The following is a 9,172-nucleotide window of genomic DNA, read 5'->3' as shown; positions in this document are numbered from 1 at the left end:
TTATTATTATTATTATACTTTAAGTTCTAGGGTACATGTGCATAACGTGCAGGTTTGTTACATATGTATACTTGTGCCATGTTGGTGTGCTGCACCCATCAACTCGTCAGCACCCATCAACTAGTCATTTACATCAGGTATAACTCCCAATACAATCCCTCTCCACTCCCCATAATAGGCTCTGGTGTATGATGTTCCCCTTCCCGAGTCCAAGTGATCTCATTGTTCAGTTCCCACCTATGAGTGAGAACATGCGGTGTTTCATTTTCTGTTCTTGCGATAGTTTGCTGAGAATGATGGTTTCCAGTTGCATCTGTGCCCCTACAAAGGACACAAACTCATCCTTTTTTATGGCTGCATAGTATTCCATGGTGTATATATGCCACATTTTCTTAATCCAGTTTGTCACTGATGGACATTTGGGTTGATTCCAAGTCTTTACTATTGTGAATAGTGCCGCAATGAACATACGTGTGCATGTTTCTTTATAGCAGCATGATAACATATCTGGATTAGCCCAAAATTTGCTATTGTGCTTAATGGGGCAATACTAGAAGCATTACCAACAAAACCAGAAATAAGGCAAAAGCACACTATCGTCACTATTATTTGACACTCTACTGGAGATACCAGCCAAAAATAAATAAACAAGATTTTAAAATTATATATTATAGAAAGGAAGAGGTACAATTATTACTAATTGAAGACAACATAAAAATATAATTGTACTCATAGAATATATATGGGAATATATGCATACAATTGGCATATGGGGCTGACTGGAATCAAACATACTGAGGAAAAAACAAAGGTTTTGAGAGAGCTGTATTTGCAAAGTGACTGAAGCTATATGAGATATAGGAACAATCTCTAAGCTCCTAACTTGCTATTGGCAGGAAGTAGACTGACAAAGCTGCTAAGACAGCAACAAGTGGATACTTTTCAATGCTTTATTTAAGTAATTAAGAAGAATAATAGGCCAGGCGAGGTGGCTCACACCTGTAATCCCAGCACTTTGAGAGGCCGAGGAGGGCGGATCACCAGAGGTCAGGAGTTCGAGACCAGCCTGGCCAACATGGTGAAATGCTGTCTCTACTAAAAATACAATAATTAGCCAGGTATGGTGGTGCACACCTTGAATCCCAGCTACTCAGGAGACTGAAGCAGGAGAATCACCTGAACCCCCCGGGAGATGGAAGTTGCAGTAAGCGGAGATCGCACCACTGCACACCAGCCCGGGCAACAGAGCAGGAGCCCATCTCAAAAATAAATAAATAGATAAATAAATAAATAAATAAATAAATAAATAAATAAAGGAGAAGGAGAAGAGAAATGAAATATCCTTTAAGAAAATAAGGCCAAGATCGATGGTGCACAACAACTGGGAAGCTACATCCAAAGAGCAGAAACAGGACCTAATCCAAGGTAATTTTCCTAACGTTAGGACAACAGGCTGGCAATATTTGCCCAGATAAAATTTAGAGTTGCTAAAGATCTCTTACCACTATATAGTGCCCATTCTTATCTTTTATAAATAGCAGTGATTATTGTCAAGTGGGACAAAATTTTAAAAGTCTGTATTTGCATGTATGTCCATAAAGATGCATATAAAACTAACAATAGTCATTACTGCTTTAGCTTGGGCAAAAACTGGAAAGACTGGAGACATGGTGGAAAGAAGGGAAGGCAGTCCATGTTCAGAAAATAAAATGAAAAATAAAAAAGAATTTAAAAAATTTCATAGGACTTCATGAATTTCTGGAAAAGGGGTTTAGAGAAAGAGACATTAATATAATGATTGCTATGTTTCTGGTTTGATCAACTTAGTGCACTACAGCAAGACAGAAAATATATTTTAAGCAGAGATATGGGAAAGAAAATCATGTCTTAGGTATGTTGAGTGCCAATTATATCTAAAGCTATCTACCAGTCTAAGGATGAGGATTGTATGGCATTGTCCAGATCTTAGCACTAACATTCCTACATCCTGGGAAACTCAGCCTCAAAATGCAAAATATTACAATTTTCAGCAATGGATGCAGAACCTTAAGGGAAAAGTGCAAAACCCATATGATAGCCCAAGTATGGAGGCTAAAAGCAACATTCTATTTTACTTAGCTTCAAATGAATATGTCATAGATTATCCACTTTTTTGCTGTTTTTTCCCCTAACTACTATCATTGGCAACCATAATTTGCAGTTCTTGGAAATGGAAAATCCATTGTTGCATCATTGTGAATGATGTGATTTATGTATTCAACTAAGTGCATTCTAATCATAAGCATTAACAATCATTTTAGACATTGCCTGTGGATTTACTATGTGCTTTGTCTTGAGGTAATGCTAGTTTAACATTGTGAATATTGTGGCTATGTTTTTTAAGAGTTCAAATAATGAAAATGAAAATGATTACAAAACAGATGCTAGCATCACCCAAGCAACTGTATTATTTTAATGACATATGGAAAGATACATGTAACTGGTTTAGAGAGGCAAATAACCACAACAAAGCATCCTACACAATAGGCAGAAAGGAAATTGGGATTAGGCATGGTGAAAGAGGGGATGTGAAAGCATATAGGGAGACTAAATGTTACAAGTCCTGGATGAAACAGGCAAGTTTTCCAAATTAGCCCAAGGTTGTTTATTATTATTATTTCCATCGAAGACACGAATATTTTTGAAAATAGCCAATGAAGTAGTTTATGGGCATACCTTAAGAACAAATATGCATGCTACACTCCGCTTATTTTAATAAAATGAATAAAGTTGCATTTACTAATTCAGAGGTTACAACCATGTAGGAAAGCAAATAAGAAAATTTTGGTAATAGATGTGTTGGCTTATTGCATTGTAGACCTGATTTAGTCAAACCTCGTTAACAATCATGCTTTTTATACTATATCAAGAGATATCTCAATAACAAAAAAATGTTCCCCCTGGTTCTTAGGGGTGCTGATATCAAGATTGAGTTTTGTATCATCTTCTAGATTTTTGCAACATTTTATGAAACTACAGAAAAGACAAAACAATGCTGGCATCTTTTCCAAATAATAACTTGACTTTGCTCATTGTATTAGTTTCCTGGTGCTACTGTAACAAATCACCACAAATGTAGTGGCTTAAAACAACATGAATTTATTCTCTTATAGTCCTGGGGTTCAGAGGTTTGAAATGGATCTCACTTGGTTAAAACCAAAGTGTCAAGGCTAAAAAGAAAGGTACCAGAAGAGCTAAGTTCCTTTCTAGAGCATCCAGGGTGAGAAGTGGTTTTTTTGACTTTCTAGCTTGTAGAGGCCACCTTCTAGTGGCCTCTTTAAAAAAAAAAAAAAAAAAATGTAATTTATTTTGAAGTTCTAGGATACATGTGCAGGACGTACAGGTTCTTTACATAGGTAACCATGTTCCATAACAGTTTGCTGCACCAACCCATCACCTAGGTGTTATGCCCTGTATGCATTTAGTCATTTATCCTGATGCTCTCCCTCCCCCAACTCCCATGACAGGCCCAAATGTGTGTTGTTCCCCTCACTGTGTCCACGTGTTTTCATTGTTGGGTTCCCACTTATAAGTGAGAACATGTGGTGTTTGGTTTTCTGTTCCTGCATTAGTTTGCTGAGGATAGTGGCTTCCAGCTCCATCCATGTCCTTGCAAAGGACATGATCTTGTTCCCTTTCGAGGCTACACAGTATTCAGTGGTGTACATNCTCACTGTGTCCACGTGTTTTCATTGTTGGGTTCCCACTTATAAGTGAGAACATGTGGTGTTTGGTTTTCTGTTCCTGCATTAGTTTGCTGAGGATAGTGGCTTCCAGCTCCATCCATGTCCTTGCAAAGGACATGATCTTGTTCCCTTTCGAGGCTACACAGTATTCAGTGGTGTACATGTGCCACATTTTCTTCATCCAATGCATCATTGATGGGCATTTAGGTTGAGTCTATGTCTTTGCTGTTGTGAATAGTGCTGCAATGAAAATGAACATGCACATGCATGTATGTTTATAATAGAATGATTTAATATTTTTGGGGTATATACCCTATAATGGAATTGCTAGGTTAAATGGTATTTCTGGTTCTAAATCTTTGAGGAATCACCACACTGTCTTCCACAATGGTTGAACTAATTTACATTCCCATCAACAGTGTAAATGTGAATGTGTTCCTATTTCTCCACAGCCTCACCAGCATCTGTTGTTTCTTGACTTTTTTTTTTTTTTTTTTTTTGAGATGGAGTCTCAGTCTGTTGCCCAGGCTGGAGTGCAATGGCCCAATCTCGGCTCATTGCAACCTCCACCTCCCAGATTCAGGTTCAAGTGATCCTCCTGCCTCAGCCTCCTGAGTAGCTGGGATTACAGGCATACACCACCACACCTGGATAATTTTTATACTTTTAGTAGAGACAGGATTTCACCATGTTGATAAGGCTGGTCTTGACTTTTTAATAATCACCATTCTGACTGGCATGAGATGTTATCTCACTGTAGTATTGATTTGCATTTCTCTGATGAACAGTGATGTAGAGCTTTTCTTCATATGTTTTTTGGCCACATAAATGTATTCTTTGAGAAGTGTCTGTTCATGTCCTTTGCCCACACTCAATTGGGGTTGTTTGGTCTTTTCTTGTAAATTTGTTTAAGTTCCTTGTAGATTCTGGATATTAGACTTTTGTTAGATGGATAGATTGCAAAACTTTTCTCTCATTCTGTAGGTTTTCTTTTCATTCTGATGATAGTTTTGTTTGCAATGCAGAAGTGCTTTGTTTAATTAGATCCTATTTGTCAATTTTCGCTTTTGTTGCAATTGCTTCTGTTGTTTTTCTCATGAAATCTTTGCCCGTGCTGTGTCCTAAGTGGTACTGCCTAGATTTCTTGTAGGGTTTTTATAGTTTTAGGTTTTACATTTAAGTCTTTAACCCATCTTGAGTTAATTTTTGTATAAGCTGTAAGGGTCCAATTTCTGTTTTCTGCATATGGCTAGCCAGTTTTCCCAGCACCATTTATTAAATGGGGAATTCTTCCCCATTGCTTGTCTTTGTCAGATTTGTCAAAGATCAAAGGGTTGTAGATGGGTGGTCTTATTTCTGAGATCTGTATTTTGTTCCATTGGTCTATGTGGCTTTTACACCAGTTCCATGCTGCTTTGGTTATTGTAGCCTTGTAGTATAGTTTGAAGTCAGGTACTGTGCTACCTCCAGCTCTGTTCTTTTCGCTTATGATTGTCTTAGCTATACCAACTCTTTTTTGGTTTTACATAAATTTTAAAACTTTTCTTTTTCTAATTCTATGAAGAAAGTCAACAGTAGTTTAATGAGAATAGCATTGAATTTATAAATTACTTTGCGCAGTATGTCCATTTTCACAATATTGATTCTTCTTACCCATGAGCATGGAATGCTTTTCCATTTGTTTGTGTTCTCTTTTAATTACTTGGGCAGTGCTTTGTAGTACTCCTTGAAGACATCCTTGACATCCCTTGTTAGCCATATTCCTAGGTATTTTATTCTCTTTGTAGCAATAACGAATGGGAGTTCATTCGTGATTTGGCTCTCTTTGCTTGTTTATTGTTGGTGTATAAGAATGCTTGTGATTTGGGTACATTGATTTTGTATCCTGAGACTTTGTTGAAGTTGCTTATCCGCTTAAGACCAGTTTCCTGTGCTGAAACAATAGGATTTTCTAGATATAAGATAAGGTCATCTGCAAACAGAGACAATTCGACTTCCTTTCTTTCTATTTGTATACCCTTTATTTCCTTCTCTTACCTGATTGCACTGGCCAGTACTTCCAACACCATGTTGAATAGGAGTGGTAAGAGAGGGCATCCTTGTCTGGTGCTGGTTTTCAAGGAGAATGCTTCCAGCTTTTGCCCATTCAGTATGATATTGGTTGTGGGTTAGTCATAAATGGCTCTCATTATTTTGAGATATGTTCCATCAATATCTAGGTTATTGAGAGTTTTTAACATGAAGGGAGGTTGAATTTTATCAAAGGCCTTTGAGATAATTATGTAGTTTTTGTCTTTAGTTCTGTTTATGTTATGACTTATGTTTATTAATTTGTGTATGTTGAACCAGCCTTGCATCCCAGGGGTGAAGTTGACTTGATCCTATTGGATAAGCTTTTTGATGCACTGCTGGATTCGGTTTGCCTGTATTTTACTGAGTATTTTCACATCAATGTTCATCAGGGATATTGGCCTGAGGTTTTCTTTTTGTTGTTGTTGTATCTCTACCAGGTTTGGGTGTCAGGATGCTGCTGCCATCATAAGATAAGCTAAAAAGAAGTCTCTCATATTCAGTTGTTTGGAATAGTTTCAGAAGGAATGGTACCAGTTCCTCTTTATACCTCTGGTAGAATTCTGCTGTAAATAAATCTGGTCCTGGGATTTTTTGGTTGGTAAGCTCTTTATTACTGCCTCAGTTTCAGAACTTATTGATCTATTTAGGGATTTGACTTCCTCCTGGTTTACTCTTGGAAGGGTGTATGTGTCCAGGAATTTATCAGTTTTATCTAGATCTTCTAGTTTATTTGTGTAGAGGTATTTATAGTATTCTGTGACGGTTGTTTGTATTTCTGTGTGATCAGTGGTGATATGCCCTTTATCACTTTTTATTGTGTCTATTTGATTCTTCTCTCTTCTTTATTAGTCTACCTTGTGATCTATTTTATTAATTTTTTCAAAAAACTAGCTCCTGAATTCATAGATTTTTTGAAGGGTTTTTCATGTCTCTATCTCCTTCAGTTCCACTCTGATCTTAGTAATTTCTTGTCTTCTGCTGGCTTTTGGATTTGTTTGCTCTTTATTCTCTAGTTCTTTTAGTAGTGATGTTAGGGTGGTGATTTGAGATCTTTCTAGCTTTCTGATATGGGTATTAAGTGATATAAATTTCCCTGTTAACACTGCTTTAGCTGTGTCCCAGAGATTCTGGTACATTGTATCTTTGTTCTCATTGGTTTCAAAGAACTTATTTATTTCTGCCTTAATTTCATTATTTACCTAGGAGTCAGTCAGGGACAGGTTGTTCAGTTTCCGTGTAGTTGTGTGGTTTTGAGTGAGTTTCTTACTCTTGACTTCTAAATTGATTGCACTGTGGTCGGATAGGTTATTTGTCAGATTTCAGTTCTTTTGCATTTGCTGAGGAGTGTTTTACTTCCAATTATGTGACCAATTTTAGAGAAAGTGCCATGTGGCACCGAGAAGAATGTATATTCTGTTGTTTTTGCGGTGGAGAGCTCTGTAGATATCTGTCAGGTCCACTTGATCCAGAGCTGAGTTCAAGTTCTGAATATCCTTGTTAATTTTTTGTCTCAATGATCTGCCTAATATTGACAGTGAGCTGTTAAAATCTCCCACTATTTTGTGTGGGAGTCTAAGTCTCTTTGTAGGTCTCTAAGAACTTGTTTTATGAATCTGGGTGCTCCTGTGTTGTGTGCATATATATTTAGGATTGTTAGCCCTTCTTGTTGAATTGATCCCTTTACCATTATGTAATGCTAGTGGCCTTCTTAATCTTCAGAGCAATCAATGGCTGCTTGACTCTCATATATCACATCATCCTGACATAAGTCTTCTCTTTCCCTCTTTCAGGGACACTATAATTACATTGGCCCCACCTGGATCATCCAGATTATTATCTCCTATTTTATAGTCATCTGATTAGCAACCTTAACTCCATCTGCTACCTTAATCTCCATTTGTCATGCAACATAATATATTCACAGGTTCCAAGGATTAGGACCTGAACATCATTATGAGGCCACTATTCTGCCTACCACACTCATCTATCTGCATGTTTGGAAGACAGTGTGAGTATAAATTTTGACAAACCTAATCAATATGTAAACTTCTGACCAAAGAAAATGCAAAACATATCTCCTGATAAATACCCTGCACTCCTTGTATACAACACGGCTAAAACTGGAGTGATTTGTCTACCTGTGATATTGAGAATTACATAATGAAAGTTTTTATACATTTTTCAATTTCCTCAAAATATGCAGAAGCACACGATTAGCTTCTAAATTTATATAAATGAAAAAATATATGTTCCTTACACATGTACCTGTAAGATGGTTATTATTATTACTGGCGGTAGAAAAGGTGTGAAAATGTTGGCCAGTCATAATTCACCTTCAGAGTATGAAACTAAAAATAATATTCTATTCTAATTTGGAAATACACTGAGGATAATAATGAAGAAAAATATTAAAATAAAATGCTGCTTCTCTAAAACAGTTTAATGAATATTTAATAATGGAATCTAGGAAAAAAAGAACTAATGACATCTGAATTGTCTGAGGTTAAATTGTGGCAAAAGCACACATTCTGATTCAAAACTGCAAAATTGTTACCAGAAAAGTATAGCCAAGTTAGAACACTTTCTCATTATTTATTTACTAAAACTATGATTTTATTTGGAATCCAATTCGATTTTACAAGTTCAAATGACTTCTGTGCTTTAAGACTATTTTCTCAGAAACAGAGAGGTTTAACTCACAATGGTATAAAATGTGCTCTGGAGATGTTTAAATGATGGATATTTTAGACAAGGATTGTCCATATGATAAATTTACAGAAACAAAAGACCTGGTTGAGAAACAGCTGGTCTACTGAAAGAAGACTGTAGATATAAAGTGGATAGACAGATCTGGATTCTGATTCCAACAAGTCTAAACATTTGCCACTTCTAGGAAGCAAAATCCTAAGTAGTCAACTTATTTCGTTGATAGGATATTTACTTAGATGTTATCACATCAGATTGATACCAGGACTTAGTGAATGTGGGCTTGATAAGAACAGAGCTACAAATAAAAGTGAATTACATATTTGACTATATTCACCTTTACTATTACATAGAAGAAAAAAAAGCATGACCCAGAAGCTACAGGCAGTTCAGAGCAACACAAAGAGTAAAAATATCCTATTGTATGATGAGATAGAAAAAAAAAAAAAAACACATCATTGTTACTTTGTATTAAATATTAGTCCTTTTCTATTTACATTCTTTCTTTATATTCTCATATTTGTCTATCTTACAAATTCATAATATGCCCTACAAAATTCAAGTATCTAATACAAGTTTTAAATATTTAAATGTATTAAAGAACAGAAACATCATTAAAATATTGTTATATTTTCTCACACATATCATTTGTTTAGTCCTCCTGTTAA

The sequence above is a fragment of the Rhinopithecus bieti genome, unplaced genomic scaffold, assembly GCF_001698545.2.
Source record: "Rhinopithecus bieti isolate Rb0 unplaced genomic scaffold, ASM169854v2 scaffold_28528, whole genome shotgun sequence".
Taxonomy (NCBI): Eukaryota; Metazoa; Chordata; class Mammalia; order Primates; family Cercopithecidae; genus Rhinopithecus; species Rhinopithecus bieti.
The sequence above is the reverse complement of the archived record's forward strand: the minus strand, read 5'-3'. Positions refer to the sequence as shown.